This window comes from Ailuropoda melanoleuca, chromosome 1, assembly GCF_002007445.2.
Source record: "Ailuropoda melanoleuca isolate Jingjing chromosome 1, ASM200744v2, whole genome shotgun sequence".
In the NCBI taxonomy this organism is placed as follows: Eukaryota; Metazoa; Chordata; class Mammalia; order Carnivora; family Ursidae; genus Ailuropoda; species Ailuropoda melanoleuca.
The window spans coordinates 20663581-20690596 of record NC_048218.1 but is presented as its reverse complement, the minus strand read 5'-3'; the positions used below and the strand labels follow the sequence as shown (position 1 = coordinate 20690596).

Genomic DNA, 27016 nt, shown 5'->3' with positions numbered 1-27016 from the left:
ATATATATATATATATATATATATATATATATATATAGATTTAGGTCATGCTGTGAACTAAACCTTACTTCGTGATGAAACAGTATTTTTAAAAAACATATATATATATATATATGTGTATATATATATATATATATATTTAGCAAACCCTTTCATAGAGGATGTTCTATCTGTGTCTATGTAAAAATACAGACATTTTTATAACAATTTCCCAATAATTCTAGGAATTTAATCTTCTAGTTCCCAAAAAGTATTTCAAAGCCTCATAGCAAACTCACAGGGAAACCAAATAATATTTTAAATTTTTAATGAAACACAGTGAAATCTTTGGATTCTGTGCATTCTAATATTTTTTATAACTACTTCACACATGGAGCTATTATCTGTTTTGGTCTGGGGTATCAAAGAAAAACAATTACTGAGAGACTAATGCACCTATAAACCATGAAATACTGGTACCTTTCGTTTAGTAATTTTAATGAATGGTAGAACTTGATAGCAACACATGGGTTGAATTGCTTTAAATTTTTCATAGCATCATCATGATTCTGTAACATAAAAATATTTCTTTCAGACACTAGATATATTTTATTAAAAACTGAATTTAAAAAATTCTATACTTCAGATGGCTCAGTGGCTCAGTCATTAAGTGTCTGCCTTTGGCTCAGGTCATGATCCTAGGGTCCTGGGATCGAGTTCCACAACCGGGCTCCTTGCTGAGCAGGGAGTCTGCTTCTCCCTCTGCCTGCAGCTCCTCCTGCTTGTGCTCTCTCTCTCTCTCTCTCTTTCTCTCTCTGACAAATAAATAAATAAAATATTTTAAAAATTTTTTTCTACAGTGGAAAAGTTGTAAGTGTGTGTGTGTGTTCGTGTGTGTGTGTGTGTGTGTGTGTGTGTGTGTGTGAAAGAGAGAAAGATTGCTTTTTAGGAAAAGATCATAGGACAGAAATAATGGCTCAATACAGTCAAATCAATGTTTTCAAATTTTCTTAGAACCTGTCCAAGCTACTCTAATTCTAACCACTGATATGGGTAATTGAGGGAAGAAGAATCTGACCCGTGGAGGAGTAAGTCATACGGAGACGTGAAATATAACTTAAGAATATTTACATAACAGGAAATAAATTGAGATTAAGGATGGGAGTGTGATACTTAGGTCCTGTTAATAGACACGACTAGAAAGAATTTTAAATTATAAACAGAGTACAACAGGTGACATAATACTACAGTTGAATTATTTGGCCATCATTGTATTTGACTAGAAATTTAATTATGATTTTAGTGCTGTTAGCATTTTCTTAGTATGTACAATGCATCCCAAATTAATCTAATATTACTTTATAGTCACCTTAAGATGCTTTTCTGTTTAATTTTACTTTTACTTTCATTAAGATTTTTATTGTTTAATAGTGGGTCAATGGCATTTTAGGCTGTTACATTGAATGTAATAAATTGGTGATATAATATACAGTTTTCTGTGAGCATCTAAAACTAGAGCATAGGGTAGAGTCAATTTTCTTTTTTTTTTTTTTTTTAATTTTATTTTTTTACTTGACAGAGACAGAGACAGCCATCAAGAGAGGGAACACAAGCAAGGGGAGTGGGAGGAAGAAGCAGGCTCATAGCAGAGGAGCCTGATGTGGGGCTCGATCCCACAACGCCGGGATCACGCCCTGAGCCGAAGGCACACGCTTAACCGCGGTGCCACCCAGGCGCCCCTAGAGTCAATTTTCTTAAATCAATTAAATAATAAGTATATTGAAGGCAAGAGTGCAGGATGGCAATTGTTAATCTGTGGACTCTGTACAGTAGTTTTAGAAATAACCTTAAACATCTCTTACATAGCTTCCTAGTATCACTTCTCTTACTTTTGTATATGTTTTAAGACTTATTTCAAATTAGGAGTATCTAGATATCAAAAACTAAAATTTTCCTTAAAATTATTTAAATATGTAAATTTATATTTATACTCTATATTGTACACTCCTGTAATGTGAAAATCAACGAATATCAGACATTTCAAATAAAGAACCTAGACAGAAAACAGGTTGAATGATCTCGTTTGCATAAATTCCTCTATAAAGTCCCAAATGCATAATCAGGAAATGTTATTTCCTAAAGTGGAGCTTGGCCCCAATGCACAACCTTCTTTGACTGAATTTCCTTTGGCAACACTTCTCTGCGTGAATCTAAGAGATGGATAGATTAAATGTGACTTTATAGAGGGTTCATTTTCTCCTACTTCCAGCTAGGATGATTACATGTAGAGTTACTCTAGCCTCACTTTTAAAGAAAACCTGTACTTTAATAAATAACAAAATTTTAAAAAGCTTTTAGCTCTAGAGGGAAAGCAATCTATCTTCCAATACTAAAAAATAGAGAATAATTTCATCATTTATGAAACACTCTTGTTAATATTAATATCCCACCTTTAATTGGTTCCTCTGGACATTCAATCAAATCAACATATTCAATTTTACTGAGAATACAACTGTGAATATATTCAAAAGTTTCAAAGAGTATAACTGTTAAAAGTGCAGACAGGAAATTATGGTCATTAAGTCTCGTACAGCTTCAACTACTTTTGAAAGTATTTTGACATTCTGTAAATATATTAAAGAACCATTGACATAAAAATTGTATGTTAAGTTAAACTGTATTATTTATTTTTTTTAGAAAAACATTCATTTTTGACAGGGAATAGTTTCAAAGGAAACTTGCTGATGTGATTTAGGATACTTGTAAGTGTATGTGTACTGTACTATTTTTCCAGAGTTTTAGGAAAAAATATTCTATCCTAAGATTTAATTTTCAACCCTTTAAAAATCTGAAGCCCTTGAACACCCCAGGTAACAATATATATTACCACCTTTATAATTTGACCAAATACATCTCACTATGTAATAAACAGGGATATAACATTACTTATTTAAAGAACAAAATTGCTTCCATTTGGAATAAATATTTCTATGAGATAATCTATTTTAGAATAAATACTAGAAATTCTAGTCATTTCTCAACACAACTATCTGAACATCATCAAACTGCATGGAAAACTACAACATTCTCTAACTCCATCACATCTCTTCTTCTTCTTATAGAAGTCTTAGCCCCATAACATTGATCACTCTACCAATGCAAAAATGGATCTAGATTTGGGTACATTTGCCTCTCAGTTCATATCATGTTACACTCAGAATTAACAAACAGTGATATATATATGTGTGTGTGTGTGTATATATATATATATATATATATATATATACATATATCTCCTTAAATTTTTCATCATTTTATAACTTCCCAGTCTATAATTCCTAGCTTTGAAGTACGACTAATACAATTTAAAACGTACTTGAAAACAAGTTCAAGTAACTATTTTTTTTTTAATTTTGAAATAAGAGAATTAGAAATATAACAAAAGTTGGGGCGCCTGGGTGGCACAGCGGTTGGGCATCTGCCTTCGGCTCAGGGCGTGATCCCGGCGTTGTGGGATCGAGCCCCACATCAGGCTCTTCCGCTATGAGCCTGCTTCTTCCTCTCCCACTCCCCCTGCTTGTGTTCCCTCTCTCACTGGCTGTCTCTCTCTCTGTCAAATAAATAAATAAAATCTTTAAAAAAAAAAAAAAAAAAAAAAAAAAAAAGAAATATAACAAAAGTTGTATGCTGTTTATTTCCTAACTAGAAATTCATACGTGAATTACTGGTGTAAAGAAATTTACCATGCAAAAGTACTTGAAATAATCCAGGTTATATTTAAAACCCATTTAATACAGTAACTAGAGCACAAACCCAGTGTTTAGCAAGATAAGTCATTACTCCATAGGAATTTTTTGGTTGTTTTCCTATCAACCTAAGTAATAGCATGTGTTTTTGCTAGTGCTGTACCAACTATGAATTTATTTTCCACACTTTTTAGCTCTTTTCCAAGTAAAATTCTGACTATACACACAGTCACACATATACAGTTACAATTTCAATATGAAAGTGACTTGTTTCAAAATATCCCCATTTAAAAGTGATGGGACTCTGTTGTTTTTTGAAATTGTATAAAAATAGTATTTTCTCTACTTAATATTCTAGTCTACTAATATTGACTAGGGTTCTATGGTTTCAAATATATTACTAAATAAGTTAAAACAATGAAAAATCTCTTTATGTAAATCTGGCCTGCTCTTCTTATTTTTGTTTCGTTTTGCTATAAATTCCCGTATATAGTTTTGTTTGTTTGTTTTTTGTGTTTTGTTTTTTGTGTTTTGTTGTTGTTGTTGTTTAGGAAAATGTTCATAACAGTCCTGACTGATATTTACAAATTTTATTCCGGAAAGAATTTTTTTTAAAGATTTTATTTATTTATATGACAGAGAGAGAGGCAGTGAGAGAGGGAACACAAGCAGGAGGACTGGGAGAGGGAGAAGCAGGCTTCCCAATGAGCAGGGAGCTGTATGCACCAGAATGCTGGGATCATGACCTGAGCCAAAGGCAGACGGTTAATGACTGAGCCACCCAGGCACCCCAAGAAATAGACTTTTTTTTTAAAGATTTTATTTATTTATTTGACAGATACAGCCAGTGAGAGAGGGAACACAAGCAGGGGGAGTGGGAGAGGAAGAAGCAGGCTCCTAGCAGAGGAGCCTGATGTGGGCTCGATCCCAGAATGCTGGGATCACACCCTGAGCCGAAGGCAGATGCTTAACGACTGTGCCACCCAGGCGCCCCCAAGAAACAGACTCTTAATCATGGAGAACCAACTGATGATTACCAGAAGGGAGGTGAGTGGATAGAAGAGTGAAATAAGTAATGAGGATTAAAAAGTGAACTTGTCATGATGAACACTGGGTGAGGTATAGAATTGTTGATTCACTATATTGTTCACCTAAAACTATTATTACACTGCCTGTTAACTAATTAGAATTAAAATAAAAACTTAAAAAACATCACAGTCTTAAGGAGGAACAAACACAACCAACTAGACAAAGATATTACTGAAAAGAAAAACAACAAAGCAATATCTATCATAAAGAGAGATGCAAAAATCCTCAACAACAATAATAAAATAATATCAAATTGAATCCCACAACATATAAAATAATCATGCACTACCACCAAGTTTGTAAGGTCAGTTAAACTTTCAGTTATTAATCAGTGTATTTCACAGGTCTGTAGACAAGCAAAAATGTCCTTATTCACCACTATTTTTCAACATCATACAGGAAATTGTAACTAGTGTAATAACACAGTAAAAGGAAATAAAACATGCACAATTAGAAAAGGAAGAACTATCTCTATTTACAGATGACATCATTGTCTCAGGAGAAAATCACAAGGAACTAGCTATAAAAAAAACTTGGAAATAATGAATAAGCGGAACAAGGTTTCATGTTGTGAGGTTAATATGCAAAAAACAAATTGCCTTCCTGCATACTATAAATGGACTATTGGAATTTGAAATTAAAGGGGAAAACTACCATTTGCAAAAATACAACCCCCAATTTAAATAATTAGCTATAAATCTAACAAAAATACATAAAATCTTTATTCATAAATTTATAAAATATTGGGAAAAAATCAAAGATCTAAATAAATGGAAGGATAATTTGTGTTCATCAATTGGAAGACATAAAATTGTTACAATGTCAATTCTTTCCAACTTAATCTATAGGTTAAATGCAATCCTAGGGGGCACCTGGTGTCCCAGTCATTAAGCGTCTGCCTTCGGCTCAGAACATGATCCCAGAGTCCTGGGATTGAGCCCTACATCAGGCTCCCTGCTCTGCTGGGAGCCTGCTTCTTTCTCTCCCACTCCCCCTGCTGTGTTCCCTCTCTCGCTAGCTGTCCCTCTGTCAAATAATAAATAAAATCTTTTTAAAAATTAAAAATAAAAATAAATAAATAAATAAATGCAATCCTAGTCAAAATTCCCGTGATTATTAACCTAGTGATTCTAAATTTATATGAGAAGGCAAAGGCCTAGGGTAGGCATAACATAATACCAAGGAAGAAAAGCAAATTTGGAGAACTCACACTACCTGATTTCAAGATTTGAATGCTATAGTAAACATTATAACACTGTACTGGTAAAGAATAGACACATAGATCAAAGAGAACTACACATTAGTCAACTGATCTTTGTAAAGGAATAAAGGCAAGTCAGCAATAGAGGATTGTCATTTAAATCAATGGGCTGGAACAATTGGACATCCATATGGGAAAGAAAGGAAAGAAATAAAGAAAGAAGAAAGAAAGAGAAAGAAATAGAGGAAGAAAGGGAGAGAGAAAGAAAGAAAGAGAAAGAAAAAGGAAGAGAAGAGAAGAGAAGGGAAGGGAGGGGGAGGAAAGGGGAAAAGAGGGGAGTGGAGAGGAGGGGAGGGAAGGGAAGGGAGGGGAGAGGAGAGAAAAAGAATCTAGGTATAGGCCTTACAGTTTTCACACAACTTAAGTCAAAATGGCTCTTAGACCTAAATGTAAAATTATAAAATTTCTTGAGTGAAAGTAAAGGAAATATATACGACCTTTATTTCAGTGATTAGTTTTTAAATATAATATCAATAGCATAATCCTTCAAAAAGAAAAACTGATGTTTGACTTTATTAAAATTTAAAAGTTCTCTACAAAAGACATGCTTAAGCAAATGAAAAAGAGAACCAACACACTAAAAGAAAATATTTGCAGGGGTGCCTGGGTGGTTCAGTCAGTTAAGCATCTGACTCTTGATTTCAGTTCAGGTCATAATCTCAGGGTCCTGAGATCCAGCCCTGAGTTGGGCTCCAAACTCAGTGGGGAGTCTGCTTGAGTTTCTCTCTCCCTCTCCCTCTGCCCCTCCCCCTCACATGCACACACTCTCTCTTTCTCAAATTAATAAATAGATAAATAAAGTAAGTAATTTAATACGAGTCTATACTAATATAAATAAATCATGGAATACATAAATACATGGAAGAGATTAGACACATCTTCTGTGCAGGGAAATTCCTCATACTGAGTGTAGATACTCTGTCATTAAGGGGTAAAGCATAACTCCTTAGTTCCTTAAGTATGGGCTGTACATTGTGACTTCTGTACAAGGAGTATTGTATGGAAAGAGGATTGAGTAACTTAAATAGGGTGGAACTTGACTAACACTACCTCAGCCAAGTGATCAAAGTCACCATCAAAAGTGAAAGTAATACTTACACAGTATGTACTGGATGTAATAAAAATTACACTTTACTTCCATGGTCTGTCTTTCTTTTTTTTTTAGACTTACTTTTTAATTTTACAAAGAGAGGGAGGGAGAGAGAGGGCAAGAGCGGCAGGAGGGCCAGAGGGAAAGGAAGAGAAGCAGACTCTCTGCTGAGCTGGGAGCCCCATGTGGGGCTCAATCTCAAGACCCTGAGATCAAACCAAGTCAAAACTCATAACCTGAGTCAAAACCAAGAGTCAGAAGCTTAACTGACTGAGCCACTTAGGCACCCCTCCATGGGCTTTTTGTCAAAGATAAGTTGCTGCAGTCTAATCATGAGAAAAACATCAGACAAATCCCAGTTGAGAGGCATTGTTCAAAATATCTGACCAGTACTCTTCAAAACTGTCAATGTCATAAAAAACAAAGAATGTCTGAGCAATTGTCACAGCCAAGAGGAGCCTAAGGAGACCTAACAACTAAACGTAACATGGTATCCTGGATGGGATCTTAGAAAAAAATAATACATTAAGGAGAAATACAGAAATCTCAATGAAGTATAGTCTTTAATTAAAAATAATATCAGTATTGGTTTGTTAATTGTGACAAATACGCTATGGTAATGTAAGATACTAAAATAGAAGAAACAAAATAAAAAATAGGGGTGCCTCCGTGACTCAGTTGGTTAAGCATCTGCCTTCAGCTCAGGTAGTGATCTCATGGTTCTGCCTGCATGGGCCTCCTAAATCAGCAGGGAGTCTGCTTCTCCCTTTCTTTTTGCTGCTCCCCCTGCTTGGGCTCTCTCTCTCTCTCTGCAGCCAATAAATAAATAAAATCTTTAAGAAAATAAAATAAAAATAAAATAAAATAGAAGAAAAAATGAATGGAATATAACTACTATATTCTCAGTAATTCTGTAAAACCAAAATTGCTCTAAAATATATTTCTTACTAATACATAGTTTGACTATTTTTATTAATAAAATGATTTGAATCATTAGTGCATGTATAAAAAATATGACCTTATTTTGTCAATAACCTATCTGTCATTTCATCATTTAATGTCACTCGAATATTGTCTCCTCACAGTCTCCCTTAAACTTGAATTGTTTCTGGTTTTTCTCTCTGTTTCTATCGCTTACTAAACAGTCTTGACCTCTCTTTACTATATCTAATATACCCACAAAAATGCTGTTTTTCAGTTGTTAATCATTCCCATCAATTTCTCCAAGAGGTAGAAAAAACACTAAGTGAAAATAGATTTAATAAGGATAGACAGTGATTCACAGTGTTCCAAAGATGCCATTAAGATAACAAATAATGCATGTCTCTTTGAATAGATGAAAAGGAAATTACTAAAAAATAAATAAAAGTCTACATATTTGGCTTTGAACATAGTTTAAACTACAGAATTTGTTTTATTTTTTCTAAAGCTTCCTATTTATCACATAACTATTTCTTTCAATAAATTACATTGCATCTTTCTTCCAAGTGATTAATACAATTATTACTTCCATATGATTACATACAATTTCATTAATGAAAAATAATTAAACTTTCATTCTGAGGGTGAGGCATTTTACATAGGTATGCATGTAGAGACATATCTAGTAATTATATGAATACATAAGGAAGTTGACAATATGATTGGGATAGTGTATACACGAAAAGTTAATGAGATAAAAATCATTTCTGAAACTTATTGTATTGTAGATCCATAATGCAGAAGGGTACTTAAAATACCTAAAATTATTTTTGAGTCATTTTTCTGAGGTTTTAGGCCTATTGCATGTATAATCATTAATTTATAAATTCTATCAGTAACCATCTGAAAGAGATAAAAAATGAAAACCAAACTGAAAACATATAAACTTTAAATAGATGAAAATAGAGACAAATGGACAGAAATTCCTGAAAAGTCCAGTTTTATGGGGAGAGAAAGAATATAGAGAGTAGGTACTAGTGGGCTGTCTGGCAAAATGTGTGCACTTCCATGCACGCACACACACACACACACACACACACACCCCTTATGCTCCTTATTTGTATGTCACATTTTCTGCTCAATTTCCCTCCATTATAGAGTTTTATAAATGCTGAAGATATGATTGTCCTTACTTATTTGTTGACCTACTTACATTTATTTAACAAATATTATCTACATTTCCTTCATTTATCAGCTATGGTTCTTGGCACACATAGTCCTTTGTCTCGTGTAAGTTTCTGTGCCAGCTGCTTAGAAGGATCATATTTCCCTCTTCTGTAAGAATTTTCAGTGGAGACTTGATGTCATTACTGAACCCCTTTGGATTTGGGCTAAAATATACTTTCTGGTTTGAGTGATAACTAGAAGAGGACCCCAATATCCTACTTGATCTCTATTCATTGGTTACCTACCTTTTCACAGGTCACTGCCCATTTTAGCAGACATAGTAGCAACCCCATAAAGCCTGGGGTTTTTACAACTTATGTTTATGTACATTGGACATTATAGATCATATTTTGCACCATTTAATCATGAATCAGTAATGTATTAACTGTAAAAAATAAAACTGATAAAAACATACATATCAAAGGACTGAGACATAAACATTTTGACAATGAAGAATGGAAAGTGAGAATATTATTATGAATGGGCAAAACTAAAAATTTTATGTTTCATTAACCTAAATTGGATTGGCCATTATATCCAGACATCTAAAATAAATAATTAGAGTAAGGTAATTTATATAGATGACACTATTCGTTCTTTCTGCTGTAGAAATATGAAATGAAGTACTTCTTTCCTTCTCTGTTACTTAAAAAAAAAAAGTGGATAAGCATAGGTGTTTGGGTACTAAGACATAGATTTAGAAGTTGCTAATTGTTTTTGTGTTACATAAATGAAAATTGAAAATTTACAAATTAGGAAAATCTTCCAACTTCCTAGTTTCGTTTTTGAATCTGCACTTCATTGAGAAGACTCTTGTGATAGACAGCTCCTACATTAAGGAAGCTTTCAGTGTCCAATATTTCTCAGGATACTGCCATGAAAAAGTGAAATTGATCACTCTAAAGTCCCAAGAAATTCTCAAATTCTCCAGGTTCTCTTTTCCACATTTCCAGGAAAGGACTCAAAATAAAATGACTGGGATTGAGTTTCTCACTATCAGATGAGTGAAACGTGAGCTTAATTATATTTTTAAACACAAAAAAGTGAAATGGAGTATTACTTGAGTATGGATGCTATAAAGAAAATTTATACCATTTAGAGAATGGTTTATTTGATTTTGTGTACTTCTGAGTTGGATAGTTGTCATAGCTGGATAAACTTATATTTTTCCTCTGTGAGTTCAGTGTAGACCCATTTAGAACAATAGCATATGTAGCTTGAATAGTGAGCATGTCCTGTTTATTTATTCAGTTAGCATCTACAGTGTACTAAGAATGTACTGTGTCTTTTAAAAGTATTTGGAGATACAACTATGTACAAAGTAGAAAAATTTCTCTTCTCTTGGATATTACTGTCTAGTTAGCAGAGACAGTCAATGTGCAAAATAAATAATTGGGTAAGCAAGAAAACACCAGTTTTTGTAATTGCTATGATAAGTGGAATCAAATAGATTTAAACAGAAAGGAACACCAGTTTATGTTAGATGCTACCAACTGGAGAAGGCAACATTTGATTGTTAGAAGGAACTAGTTATTTAAATAGAATAACTTCTTGGGCAGGAGAAATGGGATGAAGACCCTAAAGTGATAACAAATTCAATACAACTGAGGACCATAAAGAAAGCCAATGTGGCTGAATATTTTGTCAAACTATGATTTTAGTGAGTCATGAAGTGAAGCTCAGAGAGATTTCCAGAGATGAAGTTTGGGGCCAGCCATATTGAATCCAATAGACTAAAATAGAAAGTTTGAATTTTAATATCAATGCATTAAAATCTATGGTAATGGGTAGTTTTGATTTGGTAAATAAAACAATATGACTCATGATTTTGAACATTCCTCTAACTTCTGTGTGAATAATGTGATAGGCAGAAGGATGGTTAGGAGTCTACTGCATAGCCCACATGGCTGCTAGTGGTAGCTTGTTCAAGAGCAAGTGTAAGAGGATAGAAAACATGAACATGTTCAAGATAATTTTAGTAGAGTTGTAGGTATTGCCGATGTAGTAGGTGAGGGAGTAAGAGACAGAAAATGGGAATGAGTGCCAACTCCTATCTCTGTGGTTTAACATGGAGAAAAAGTCTGCCAAATTCCAAAATAAGGAATTTTGCACGATGCAAAAGTTTATTGGTAGTCATAATTTTATTATGGGCTTGCTTATATGAAACCATGTGGAATATGGATGAAATATATTGAGTCAAGGATCTATGAATCTCATGTTCAATAAACATTAGAGATATTGAGTGGGGACACATTGATATGGAGAGTATATGTAAAATCATATCTACATGTCTGATTGAATAGAATAGTAAATATAGGAAGCTTGAAGGCTGATGACCAAATCTTTAGACATTTCACAATCAAGATTTCCTAATGGAGTGGAAGGCAGTAAAGATGATTTAGAATATGTGGCTAGCAATATACATGGGAAAAACCCCACAAGATATGAGATATATGGTATCCTAGAGAAGAAAGTTATTAAAAAAGGAGGGTATTTCATACTATTTTTATGTCAGGTAAGTAGAACACAGAGAAGTAACACTGTAATATGGAAGTCATCAGTGACAATGTCCAGGAATGCATTGGAATAATAAGGGAAGACTGATTTGTTTTGGCTTCATGGTGTAAAATGGTGAGAGAAGAGAGAAAATATAAACACTAATTTTAGACACTTTCCTAAAGAAGTGTGCTGTGAAAAGAAGGAAAAAAATAGAGATACTAGTTGGAGGGAATGTGGTATCTATTTCTAAGCCTGTGAAAAAGGCAAGAGACAAAGTCATGAGGTAAGATGGTCTCTGAGAAGCAACGGGTAGGTGGAGTCCACAGCACATGGGAAGAGCTTGGACTTAAACAGCGCAGGGATGTTTCATTCACAGTAACAAAACAAAGAGCAAACAAACAAAAAGCAAAACAAATCAAAAGAGGCACACAAGTGTGGTTTCAGAGTAAGACATTGGGAAAATTGGGTGATAGGGAGATGAGGGGAATTCTTTGCTTGGGCATGTTTTGCAGACAGAAACTCATGTGCTATAGCTTCAAGGGCCTGCCCATCTATTCTCAGTGTCCAGGATCGGGATGGGTTCTTATTCCAGATATTTCTACCCCACCCCAAGATTCTCTCCACAGGTCATTAGCTCTGTGAAATTAATACAGTTAAGTGCTGTTTGTAATAATGGTTCATTTTCTTTTCAAACCCTATTAATTGAAAAAGAGATTAAGAACATTTTTTTTTGAGAATTTATTTGAAACCTTTTACAGAAAAGTATTTAAATGGATGAAAAACTGTGCTTAAGTTTATTGCTTAAGGTACAGTTGAAATTGATAAACTCAAAGTAGAGGAATAAAACAGCTGAGATAGAAGTTAGGGACCATTTTATCATTTAAAAACATCTTTTTTAATATAATAGGGAACTGTGTACTTTCTGAAGTGTATTCGCTGGAAAATCATTACAGAAGAAGAATAAAGTTTGTGTTTTCAAACTTCACTCTTTTCTTTTCACAATGTCACAGCAACTTCTATATTTCTATGAATGTTCAGATAGAGAAAATTTCACCTGGATGAATTGTACTCCTGTGGGGAAGGGATGGATCACTGATCTCCCCTCACATTTCACCTGTGAGGATTTACTTTTCTTTTGAGGGTGGGGATGGAAAGAAGGGGACTTACCATTTTGTCCATTTACATTCCAGTCACTGAAATAATAACAGCTATATGGTATCCAGAGTAGAAAAGGTGCTTTAAAATAAGGGCATTCTCTCAAATCTTAATAGTTTCCACTATAAAGACTGAGAATAGTTGTTCTTAGATTCACTGTTTCAGAGAACTGTTATTAGTTGAGTCAAAACTTTAAATGGCTTTTGTTGTAAAATAAACAATTGGTATATGGCACTCGATGACAGGGATGATCTGAGAATGGTTTATTGTGACAATGCAATCACTTTCAGGTATTAAATTTCAAGATGAAAACTATAAATCATTCACCTTGCCAGAGTGAAGCTTGACTTATTCCTGTGGTCAACATGGGTATGGACATCAAGGGCAAATGAGTCAGAGTAACTTGAGGAAAAAAGCCCTAAAGCAAGAACCACATATTTTTCACCTCTTGCATGAGCAAATATGCTAAATTTCCTCTACTGTCAATTCTTTAATTATATACTGGTCATGCTTGTATTTCTGTTATATGATATATATTGTATTATATTACATTATAGTGTATCATATTTGTATAAATATATGAATAAATTAGGGCCAGGGAAACATACCAAGACTGTAATCGGGTATAAAAAGCATATGTTTAATTTTTATCATTAAAATAATTTCAATTTTAAATTGATAACTGTGTCTAATAACATGGCACTGATATAATTGGGTTTGGTTTTGTAGGTATAAAGTATAGTTTAATCCATATTATAAAAATAATGGTATAAATAACCACTGAGTTAATTTTAGAGTTAAAATTTATATTTATTCCATTACAGGACCTTCATGACCCCCCAGAAAGTGTCTCTCAAATTGTCATATGGTTCATAGACACATGAACCACATGGGGTCCTGTTCAAAAGCAAATTCTGATTCAGCATGTGGGGAGAGGAGGCTAAGATTCTTCATTTCAAACTCCATGGTGATACTAATGATTCGATTCTGGTGACCAGAGTTTAAATTGCAAATAACAAAAGTATACATGCTTTTGTATATCAATACGTAAATGAAATATAGTAAAATACTTTGGCCACTAAAAGTGGTTAAATCCCAACTTGATTTTTGTTTGAATGACAAAGAGGTTATTACAAATACATAGTTCCCTTTTATTTATTCCTCTTTTCTCCCACATTTTTTATTTCCATTTGAAATAAATATCCCAACTACAAGTACTTTCATTAAGGACTCATGCTGACTTCAAAGTCAGCAGCATGACTCAAAAATAAGAGGACCTTTTACACAAATGTCTTTCTGAGAAATGGTAACTTCTGTTGCCATTTTCTCTTTCTCTTCTCCCCCCTTCTGTAGGGGATCTGACATTGCATCCTCAACTTCCTTTGTTTGAAAACAGGAGTGGTAGCAAAGGTGAGGGTTGAAGACCAGAAGATAAAGGCCATATATGATCTCTTTACTATTTCATTTATTTTTTGGAAAATATTAGACTATCAATATTCACCGTCATTCAAAACTTTCCATCATGTTAAGTCATTTAAAAGATTTGTTCAAAATAAACAGCTGAAAAGCTGAAGACCCTCCATTTGAGGGCTCCTTACAGAAACCTTGGGAATGCTGATTATGCTTTGTTTCTCAGTTTATTGCTATGCAGAGAGGTTAAAATTTCCTTAAAAATTATATATATGTATAAATATTTATAAAATATACTTCTATAAAATGTATAAAATGTAAATATATTTTATAAATATATTTTATATATGATATAAATTTGTTATACAACTATATTTATACAAATTTATATAAATATTTTGTACAAATATATTTATAAAACTGTTTTTATATTTTATGTATTTACAATATATATGTTACATGTATGTTTGCATTTATATAATTTTTTAAAAAATATAAATGCTACATATGATATAAAAATAATTTCTGTAATTCTTTTTTGCGTGTGTGTGAATTGACATTTGCAGAATAACAACTACCATTTGCAGACCTCACAGCAATGTACTTCCAGGTACGCGGTTGCAAAGGCAAAGGCAGCTGTAACCTGGTGTTCAGAGGAACTGGAATTATCTTGCACAGGTACATTTCAAGTTGTTATAAATACAAAGATTGCCCTACCCAGGGTTCAACTTTTGTACAGGAGTTATAAAGTTAATAGTATTACAAAGAATTATACTTATTAAATTTGAAAGCTCAATCTCTTTTGCTCCATCATCTTTGAATACATTATGATACATTATGCTGTCTTGACTTAATTTATAAAAACAGCTATTGCTTTTGGAAAACTGTAAACATTTGAGATCTAGGGACATGTACACTTGCTTTATGCTTACAGTAATAAGATGTATTTTTAAACAGAATAATTTTAATATATTTGAATGGATTATAAATAGATTGGTTTATACAGTGATTTATTATAAGTGAGAAAGTTAATCGTAGTGTGTCATCCTTTGCCCTTGAAGTGATACCTGAAGAGGTACCCACTCGGTGGCTACTTTTACATTAGGCACCCTCCATGCTTCTTGTAACACATTCACAACTAACTTTCACAGGCAGAGAGACTTGTTCTCCAAAGTCTTCAGACAAGCAATCCCTGATACAATTTTTGCAACTATGAGAAGTGGACTTTTCAAAGCAAAAAAAAAAAAAAAAAAAGACTCAGAAAACACTGTTTTCATGACAATAGCACAGCAGCAAAATGAATGTAAGAACAATAGGTTATTCATTCAATCTACCATAATTACTGCAAATAACAACAAAGCTTACAAATGTGAGCAAATCTCTTAATAAATTCAGGAAGTCTATTTATTGTCTCCCTTGTCTCATTTTAAATCCAAGAACAACCAAAAATTTTTTCTCCCTGTTTTTGATTTTAATAACCTTTTTTGATTTGAGTCATAAGTATGGTTACTGGATAAAATGTATTAAAACGAATTTCAACATATGAAATTGTGTTTGACCTACACACAACTTGTAATAACATATCTTATTTTGGTTAGTAGCTGACTATAGAACTAACTGACCTCTTTGAAATGAATCACTATCCTTTTCTATCATGTTCATTGGTTCACAGGTAACTTACATGTACTTCACACATATTTGTTGAACAAAAGAGTTGATGAGTGAATTACTATCAATAAGTGAAGCTGGTTGGGACACCTGGGTGGTGCAGTCGGTTAGGACTCTTTTTTTTTTTTTTAAGATTTATTTATTTCTTTCTTTAACTGAGACAGCCAGCAAGAGAGGGTACACAAGCAGGGGGAGTGGGAGAGGAAGAAGCACGCTCCTAGCGGAGGAGCCCGATGTGGGGCTCGATGCCAGAACGCGGGGATCACGCTCTGAGCCGAAGGCAGACCCTCAACAACTGCACCACCCAGGCGCCCCTGGACTCTTGGCTTCAGTCCAGGTCCTGATCTCAGGGTGGTGAGATCAAGCCCTGCGTGGGGCTCTGTGCTGGCCCTAGAGCCTGCTTAAGACTCTCTCACTCTCTCCCTCTGCGCTCCCCTCCCAAAATAAATAAATAAATCTTTAAAAAATAAGTGAAGCTGGTTATACACTCATTTTGTCTAGCAACATCTCAGGTTAATATTTATCATGTAATGAATATTATTTTCTTTTATCTCAGTCTTAATGTTCATGGTTCATTTCCTTTAGAATATCTTAGGAGGTATTATGTCATTTTCATCTTTCTTAGATGTAATGTGCTTTTTTAGGCTAAAGATTAAAGAATGCTAACTGATTGGATATATAAGATTCTAGTCCAGTCATGTTAATGAACTATAAATTATTTATGAAAACTCTTTTAATGTTTTAAACAATTTTTCTTTATTTTATTCATCACTTCAAATTTAATCACAAGTATACTTGTCATAATATTGGATTAGACATAATCAGCTACGACAATATTTTAAAAGATGTCATTTGAATATCAGTTAATATCTTCAGTTCTTCTCAGTGAGAATTCTACTTTTGGTGTATTTCATGAGTCATCACTTACTCATAAGAAAATCTCTACATTACAAAGTAATGTAGAAACTAAGAGCCCCACTTCAACCATGAAATTTAGGATTTTTATAACAAATCTTGAAATTTGACAGCAATCAAAAAGCTAATGGACTCTTACTGGCCATAAGAAGTTAAGAACTTTCCTGAATATGGAGACAATACATCATAGTGTTTAAAGGGCAAAGTGCTTAAAGTTAGTCATGTCTTTGAAAAATTATCAACAATTCACCAATTTTGTGATTTTGAAGTTTTTGTATAACATATCTATTTCATTACCTCATATATTTATTGTATAGCACTTTGCAGTTTACTGTTCCAGCACTGAAGAGGGAATAGTGACATCGAACCAAGGGTGAGAAAACTGATATCCACAGGGCAAAATGTAAAACACATTAATTAATTAGCATTCATTTTTGTTTTATAAATTTCCCAGCTTTATTGAGATATGATTGACCTATAAGGTTATGTTAGTTTAAGGTGAACAACGTGATTATTAGATACATATATATTACAAAATGAATACCAGAGAGTTAGTTTACACCTGCATAATTACTAATTTTTGTGGTGGAAACATTTAAGATATACTCTCAGAAACTTCCAAGCATATAACACAGTATTACTGATTACAATGTCACCATGCTCTGTACTAGATTCTCAGAACTTATTCATCTAATTCTCTTTCTAATGAGCCCTCAGATGACTTCAGGAATACGGAAAATTTGGTAGGTTTCTGTTTATAGTCTGGGAAATTCAGAATGGAGACTTCGCAAGGGGGTAACCAAATTGCAAAATAAGGAAAATATAAAAACCATCAGAGCAATGCTTTAACTTTTCCAGAAAAACATGTCGTTTAAAGATAGTTTTCTTTCAATTAATAAATTTATAAAATTTATTTTAAAATATGGAAAATCATTAAAATAAAAAAACAAGAATTTTGCTCATCAATTTAATTTTTCTAACCGAACAATTTGTTCACTAATTTCTTCCCTATGACCAAAAATTCATTTTTAAGCTAATACATTTTTTGCAGTTGTTTCCCTGAGAGAAGCCCACATTTTCTGTATTCACAAAGTAATTAGTTTGTGGGCTCTTACCTTCCTTAAGTGGTATAGCCTACAATGAAGAAAAAGAGGAAAACATTTGCAGGAAGTGTCCCAATTCCCAAAGAAAACATTCAAATAACAAATGATTACTATAAAATGCTTATTTCATGAAAATATGAATATATGATATGAAAGTTTTAGTATGAGTAGTTAAATGTGTGTTAAATGTTTCCATGAATTAATGACAATGATGGAATTTAAAAGTAAAACTGTAATTTTTTAAATTCTTTCTTGTAAAATAGGTTTCACAGATATAAAAGAGATTTTAGTTTTCCTAACTCTATAGTCTAACATTATTTCTTATATATTGGCTTTCCAATTTCAATATATTTTGGCTTCATGGTTTATTTTGCTTGCTACTTGTTACGTGAGAAACAGTAATTCTTTACATGACAGATAAAACCAATATATATCAAATAAAGCACACTTGAATGTCTTTTTATAAATCTTAATTGCATTTCAGAAAAAAAGTTAACTTTTTCCCTGTGTAATTTAAATCTATAAAAATTGGTACTATAGTATAATCACATACTTCCATGTTCTCAACCATACTAAACAGAAGCAAATATACAGGGCATGTAACACAGGTGTAAATTAAATCTATTTTTATGTTTTGGAGCCTAGCAATTTTCTTAATGCTATTTAACCATGGCATAACGTGCAAACTGTACTAATAAATTAGAAGGCAAAGAAATGTACTTCAGGTGTTAGCCTAGAATTTATGCTAGGGATAGACATTATTTTCTGCATTATTGAGCAGCAATTATCTTGCTTCACATATCACCACAATATTTTAAAGTTTTACTTCCATCTGAAATGGCTTCTAGTCATCACGAGAGCAGCAAGTATGCTAAATGGCATGGCATATTGCATTTGTTAAGAAAACAGAAGTTGATCACTCCATTAATCCAGAATTAAAGGAGTCTACACAGATAATTTCTGTACGGGAAATACAAGATACAGATGTATTTGTATATTTATGTAACCATGTTGAAATCATGCCATGTTATTTTTATTCCTCTTCTAAAAATATAAGTAACCAGTGAAACTACATTTTGACTTGGTTTTTACTGTTAATGCTGTCATGGAACCTTATATTTCAACTTAACGTTTAAAATGTTATCACATTTAATTACTTTTAAGTTGGACCTTCTTGACAATAAAACAATTGTGTAATGTTATTAAAATGATATTTTAGTGTCTTTAGTAGAATATATCTTTACTAGTTATAAGTATATAACTAGTTATAAATATATAACTAGTAAAGACATATTCTACAATGCTTGGTATCAACTACGATTTATGTTTTACTTGATATATATATATATATACATATATGTCTACCTTTTCTTTCTATCACCTACCTAGCTATCTATCTACCTATTATCTATGACTAAAAGAACTTGATAAACTGAACATGAGCGAAAGAAATGGAGAAATCAAGGACAGCTTCTGGCTGACTGACTCGAGTAACTACGTAGATGACCTTTTAGAGAAATATTGTAATTTGGGGTAAGGCTAATTGCGGGAGACCCAAGTGTTCATTTTTAGATACGATAAAATTTTGAATAACGGACATCTAAAAATGCCAATTGATCAGTAGGATCTGTGACTCTAAATATCAGACAAGGAATGGAAGTCAATAGTCATCTTCAAAGAGGTATTTTTAAAGCCGAAAAAATAGATGAGATAATCTGAATGAATGTAGAGATTAAAGGAAGTACAGTAATGACAATAAGGACAAATTTTAAAGAGAAGGAAAAGCAAAAAGTAACTAGAAAAGAAGTCGGGGAGAATTCTGCTATCAGACCACCGAAAGTAGAAGGACCTGAAACTGATAAAGCATCAAGTGAAATGGAAGACTTGACAATATGAGATTATTGACTGTGACTTCTGGTAAGATGTTAATGGATGGGGTGAGAGCACACATCCTTGTTTCCTGCTCAAATGTATGAGAAAGTTTGAGCGTCACTCTAAAGTATAATAATGGTTACATTTTTTTTTAAGAAAATAAAAATAACTAAAGAAATGCAGGTTGCAAAGCACATGAGAATAACTAAACAGGGTGCCTGGGTATCTCAGTCAGTTGGGCAACCAACTCTTGATCTTAGCTCAGGTCTTGATAGCAGGGTGGTGAGTCTGAACCCTGTGTTGGGCTCCACACTGGGCCTGGAGCCTACTTGAAAAAAAAAAAAAAAGAGGGACGCCTCGGTGACTCTGTCAGTTAAGGATCAGACTCTTGATTTCGGCTCAGATCATGGTCTCATGGGTCATGGAATTGAGCCTTGCATGGGGCTCTGTGCTCAGCAGGGAGTCTGTGTGAGATTCTCTCTCTCTCTCCCTCTGTTCTCCCTTTATGTATAAATACATAAATCTTAAAAAAAATAACAAAATTAAAAAGAAAAACTAAAGGAATTCCAGTGTGGCAGGAACACAGAAAGTAGACAGAAACCTAAGACAGTTTGGAATGGAGGAAAGCAGATGAAGAGGAAACAAACCAGATGTGTCATTTTACCCAGAGAAAAATAGAAAGGCATTAAATTGTTTCAAGCAAAGAATTAGTGCCCATTTATCCCAGGGATTGCAGAGGCAAACACCTACTTAGAACAGGGAGCTACCACAAATATGTGAAGCATCGTGAATAAGACACTAGAGGGTGGTAAGAGTAGATGTACCATCTAAATAATTTACACTCAAAGAGATACTTCTAATGTTGCCAGTTGTCAGATTCTAATTTAAGGCAAAATATATGACTTTAAATGAATAATTTATTTAATGTACTTATTCTGTAAAATAAATGTTCCAAGAAAAACATTCATCCTAAGTTTAAGTAAAATAATGGTGATATTTTATTTTATAAAACAGAAATAATTTGTGATGATAAGGGGGCTATTAATCTTCCTTCATCACTTACAACTGAGGTAAATAGAGATGAAGATGAAGGGAATGTTTTTTTACACAGGTCAGCAAACTATAGGTTGCAAGGCAAATTCATTTTGTGAACTTGTTTTGTACGGCCCAAAAGCTAAGAATGGATTTACATTAGCGAAGAATTACAATTTATAAAACAAAACAAAAACAAAGAAAAACATGTGACAGAGACCATATGGTGTACAAATCTGAAAATGTTGACTCTCTGACCCTTGAACAAAAAGCTTGCCAACTCTTCTTTCAGATTATAATAAACATGATACTATTTAAACTTAAAAGTGAGAGAAGAGTTCAAAAATTTCATGAACTTACATTTTATAGTAAACATAATATTGGGATTTTGACAATGAAGATCCAGTAAGTTATCCAGCAATTCTCGTCCTTAATATGATAGGTTTGTCATATATATGTATTTGTCACTGTGGAATTTAAAATCCAGGCGGGTACATTGGAAATATGCTCCAGGCAGTGGGGGATTAAACAAGTGTGAAACTTTGTCTCAACTGGCATCAGTCTGGAGTTTTCAGTCTGCCAATATACCTGTGCTTGTAGGAACAATGGTTAAAATCTTTTATCGAAAGGTTGCCTGAAAGAGATTGTATTGATATAGCTCTATAATAATCAATGACAAATACTTTTAACTTTCTCTTTTCTTAAATAGTTTAAATCAATTCTGAATTGTATGATTTTCCAAACTGAGAATATTTTCCACTAATAGGCCTTCATGATCAATTGATTGCTAACAGGCATGGAACAATTTAATCAAAATAATGTTGTCTCTTAGATTCAAATAATAGCTATTAGCAGAAGCATATATAAATGTACAGGGCCACATATACTGTGGTAAATATTTGTACTGTGTACAATATGTTTAATGAATGTTACGAGGCTATCCAAATTGTTATAAATGCAATTTCTCAGCATGGTTACAGTTGCATGGAAACGATTCAGTGATTAAGATAGCTGGCATTTTAAAATGGGTAGTGAATAATGTGAACTATCATAATTATTTTAAGTATTCCGATTGCTGTTGTTTTTAAATTTAGAAAGGAATATAGCACGACCAAAAACAAATTAATTGAGATTCTTGCCACAAAATATGTTTCCTTGTTTGTGTTAAAATATGCCATTCAAACAAATAGGCTTTACATGCCTACTGAGCCGATAAATCCCATCAACGACTTGTTGTTTTTTTTTTTTTCACCATGGCATATCTTTTTTCACCGCTGCTCTGTTGACACTGTTAATAACTTACATGATAATAATCATATGCATTTTTTCACATCTCTATTGTGCTAAACTTTCTCTTCTTTACAAGACAGCCAACAAAAAAACAAAAGCATAGAACATGTTATTGAGCTGCCCATCACAAAGTCATACTTGTAAAAGAAAAGCCCATGAAACTGCTGAGTTAATTTTCAAAAATAGTCCTGGTTCTTTATTGTATCATCTGGAATTGATATAAGAACTGAATGAACTTGTTAAAACTAATCATTTCAAAAAAAGTAACCTACAACTCGATGATTAAAAAAGTGAACATTGATCATATCTTCAAATGTATTAAATGACCATTTTGTCTCAGTGCATGCCCATGTATTATTCTACTGTTGGCCAAAATTAAGCAAAAGCTTACTCATGTAGCAAGAATTACATTACAAATATGAGCATTAGTTACTATAATACTACATTATCTGATGTAGTTATTATTAATCTTCATTGTACATTTTAGAGAAACTGAAGTTCAAACAATAAGTGATTTATTTGCTAATTTATTAATTGGCAGAGCTAGTTTTTGATATGGTCTCTTGATATATACCGTACTTTGTTGCCTGTTTGATCTTAAATTAGTTGAACTTCTAGCAATAATTATGTCTTTCTCACCCAATTTGTATTTAGAGTATATTCCGTATTAGTTTCTTAGGCCCTGGATATGCTGAAGAACAAAATGTATTAAATCTTTGTTCTCATATACTTGATGTCGGTTTGGAGCTATAACTGGTAAACTAAGAAATAAATCAGATAACATTTTAGGAGGACTAAGAAAAAGGACTCATATAAATAAGAGTATGAGGAACTATTTCAAAAGATATTTGAGCTGATTCTTGAATGGTAAGTCAGACATGAGGAGACAGGATTACAGAGGCTTAATGTACATGCAATTGGATTCCCAGTAAGAAACAAAATAGAGAATGTGGCGGAAGTAATTTAATAAGAGATAGCAGCTTAAAGTTTTCAAGAATTGTAGAAAGATATCAACAAAATTAGGCATCCAATGGCCCCCATATATAAAGGAATAAATAACTTTTAAAGAGATTTTTAGTCCAAGCACGTAGAAATAACACCTTAGAGAAATTGCCACTGGAACATAGATATGTGTAAAATATATATAATTTATATATTTGTATAGAAATTGTGTAAACATATATGTAAATCACTAGATAGTGTAAATAGAGGATGACTACAATTTAAATGGGGCTTAAATTACACATTTAATTAAAATACAGGACAATAATAGAATATTCACAGTATCCAAAGTTGAAAGCAGAGCTTGAGACTATAATAAAAGTATTGATTAACATGTAGATTCATTAAATCTAAGATATTTAGGGATGATATAATTTCTAACAAAACCATACTGATAATAGTACAACAAGATACAATACTTAAAATTTGGATATGCATATTAATATGGTTTTCAAAGTTTGAAGCAAAAACTGCCTGGAGATTCATGGAGATGTAGACTCAATATCATCAGATTTATATTCTTTTAAAAAATATACCGAATATTTGCAAAAAAAATTGACCATATACTGTCCAGAAAACAAATTACAACACATATAGTATATCTTCTAGTATATAAAATAATTAGTTTGAAATTAGCATCCAATATATAACTAGAAAATCCAATAATCAGAAAATCCAAAATCAGAATAGATCAAAGGAGGAGTAAGATTGGGAAGAGATTTGAGGACTGTTTTGGGTTCCTGAGAATGTTTTATTTATTTTTTCATGTGGTAATTAGGTAAGTAGTTAATTAATAATAAATACAGTAAGTTGTACTTGAATATTTTATGTTCTTTAACCATTAAAAGAGAAAAATCATATATACTTAAGACAGAATGGAAGTGAGAAACTAGAGATAGTGAGTGTGCAAAATATAATGGAGAAATATATTGTTCACAAAAAGAGAGAAATGGCTGATGGTAGGGGATATGATTAAAGTTTTTGTTTCTTTTTCAAAATTATAGGAGGCACTATAACATAGATATATAATAGTCAACATATTAATATGTGTAAATTCTTATAAACTAATAAACTGAGGCTAATTAGTTATAATTATATACAACAGAAGCAGAAAGTTTACAAATTTACATAACAGAATAGAAAGCCATAGAAAACATTAAACATCACTACAGTGAAAAAGATCAACAACAGCAATGAAATGTCAAAGATATGCTTGACCTACTAGATTTACAAAAAGAAAAAATATATATATAGTATGTATACTGGGGGAAAGTGAATATTTTGGGAGGAAGTAAGCATTATAATATACCATTTATAGTAAAATATTGTTCAGTATTCCAGAAGAGTATCTGATAAAAGTCACCCTTCTCACAAAAATATAGTTCTAAATTTTAATTTATAAAACACTTATTTGTCCATAATAATTATTTGAAAAAATTTTTTTAAGATTTATTAATTTGAGAGAGAGAGCGGGAGCAAGTGAAGGGGGGAGGGGCAGCAGCAGAGGGAGAGAATCTCCAGCAGACACCCTGCTGAGCAGGGAGCTCTATGTGGCACTTGATCTCAGGACCCTGAAATCATGACCTGAGCAGAAATCAAGAGTCAGAAGCTTGACTGTGTGAGCCACCCAGGCATCCCAATTAAAAATATATATATATTGCAAAATTGTTAACAATTGTTGAAATAGAAAATAATCAAAGTTACCATCTGGGGGAAGGGACAAAAATTATTATATTTATGAATATATGAAAAGACATTAAGAATATAGTAGTCTTAATTATAAAAGCAGTTTCCAAAGAATCATGTTCAGAATTCTATTTTTGGGGTGGGGTACCTACTCTAATACACTTCCCGGTTACCCATCAACTTTCATAAAGAATTAAAAATAATAACAATAAAGGACAACATTTATGTACTGCTGAATTCAGGCCAAACAGTTTTGAATTTTTACCATTTATAATCTTATTTAACCCTTATACATGCCCTGTGATAAAGATATTATTCCAATATCATCTGTTATCTTTTCAGATTCAAAAATGTAAGACACAAAAGGTTAATTAACCTGCCCCTTACAATCCTGAGGTGGTTGAGTTTGAATTTTAATTCAGGCATACGCTTCAAGCACTTATACTCTTAAACACTACACTGAACCTGCATCACTACAAAGTCTTGTATTAAAGAATAAGGAAACAAACCATCATCTCAACAGCTTATTTTGTCTCATCCTGTCAGCTGCTGCATCTCACAGATGCACCTTCTCTGGAAAATCTTCCTCTGCTGAAGGGAGGAGCTCCCTCACCAGGCCAGTTCCCCTCCAACAGCGGCCCTCAGTCAATGGCTGCCTGATGTGTGGTTACAAAGCCTGGATAGGACCCTCAGTGGGGTTCGCTTTGTGGGCCAGCTGACGCTCCAGAGGAATCTCTCTGTGGAGCAGGCCAAAGACAGACTTTATCTAAGACCAAATCCTTGCTCAGCTCTCTCCCGCTTTCCTGCTCTGCCTCACTGCCTCCCCTGTAGGTCTTTCCTGAAGAATACTCTCCCGACAAAGCCCGTGCACTTGGATCCTTGCCTCAGGCTCTGCTTTTTTGGAACTAGACCGAAAACACTGAAGATTCTAACACCACATTTTAAAAATACAGATTCACAGAAAGTTGAGACAATCATGAAATTAAGTGAAGTTGATTGCAAGGAATGGACTAGAGACCTGAGGCCCTCTTAGAGAAACGGTCCTTCCAGAAGAATGTGGCCAGGTGTGAATGTGGCAACCAGGCTTGATTTTTTCAGATTTCTATTTTTTTGAGAGATTTAGAAAATACTTAATTTTTGTGAAAAATATGATTAAATTTGACAAATCCTGTGACAAAAAATGGTGTAGTATTATTTGAGATAAAGTATGTCTACAAGCTCAGAAGGCATGCAGGCTCCACTGTTAATTTCTGTATTTATAAATTTCTGTAGTTCCTTTTTATAATCAGAAAATAAGTTGTAAAATCCAGACATTTTATATTTAAAGTCTTAACCTGATCAGGTTGGGTTGTTATCTAACAACTAATGTTTATTAAAGCCCCTAAGCGTTTTATGTCTATGCATAGAATCATAACATATGTTTTAATAGTACTTATTATTAATTAGTGAAATCATTATCTTTTAGACAAGAGAACTGAAATAGATGCATTAACTTTACTCTCTGTGTGACAATGGGTAAGTGGTGGATCAGTGTCAAATTTTATATTTTAAACATCATACCGTATTGCCTCCAATCAATGAAGTTGATCAGTTTGTTTTGTTCCACCTTGAAATGAAACAAAATCTAGTAAAAAAATATCAATACAAAAGCTCCTTAGAGGATGTTGAAAAGCCATAGGACAAAATATACATTCAAAGAATTAATCAGTTCTTCATAGGACCACCTAATCAACTTTATTGACTGTTAAATTGAATTAACTAATTTACATAGTTGATTTGACTTCAAGGAAATACATCTTTGAAGAACAATCACAAAGCCCGGATTTAAGAAGAGAGATGTCAAAGAATATTAGGGCAGGTTTGAAAAGTGACACATACATACTGAAGGGCACAAACAGATGATTTCCAAACTTTTTCTGTTTTGTTCACTAGGCTTGATTTTTCCATCATGGAATATTTTAACATGAGAATTCATAGTTTTGAATGGCCGCAAAGCTGTTCTATTAAAATAACTAGTTGATAATGAAAAGATTTAAATCAGAGACTGTTAGGGTTGGGCAAATGGGCTAGT

At 33.0% G+C, this 27016-nt stretch overlaps 1 pseudogene; it reads left to right on the top strand.

The window, feature by feature from the left end:
* The first annotated feature begins 12100 nt into the window (after positions 1 to 12100).
* LOC109491223 overlaps positions 12101 to 27016 on the top strand; it is a 30943-nt pseudogene continuing 16027 nt past the window's right edge.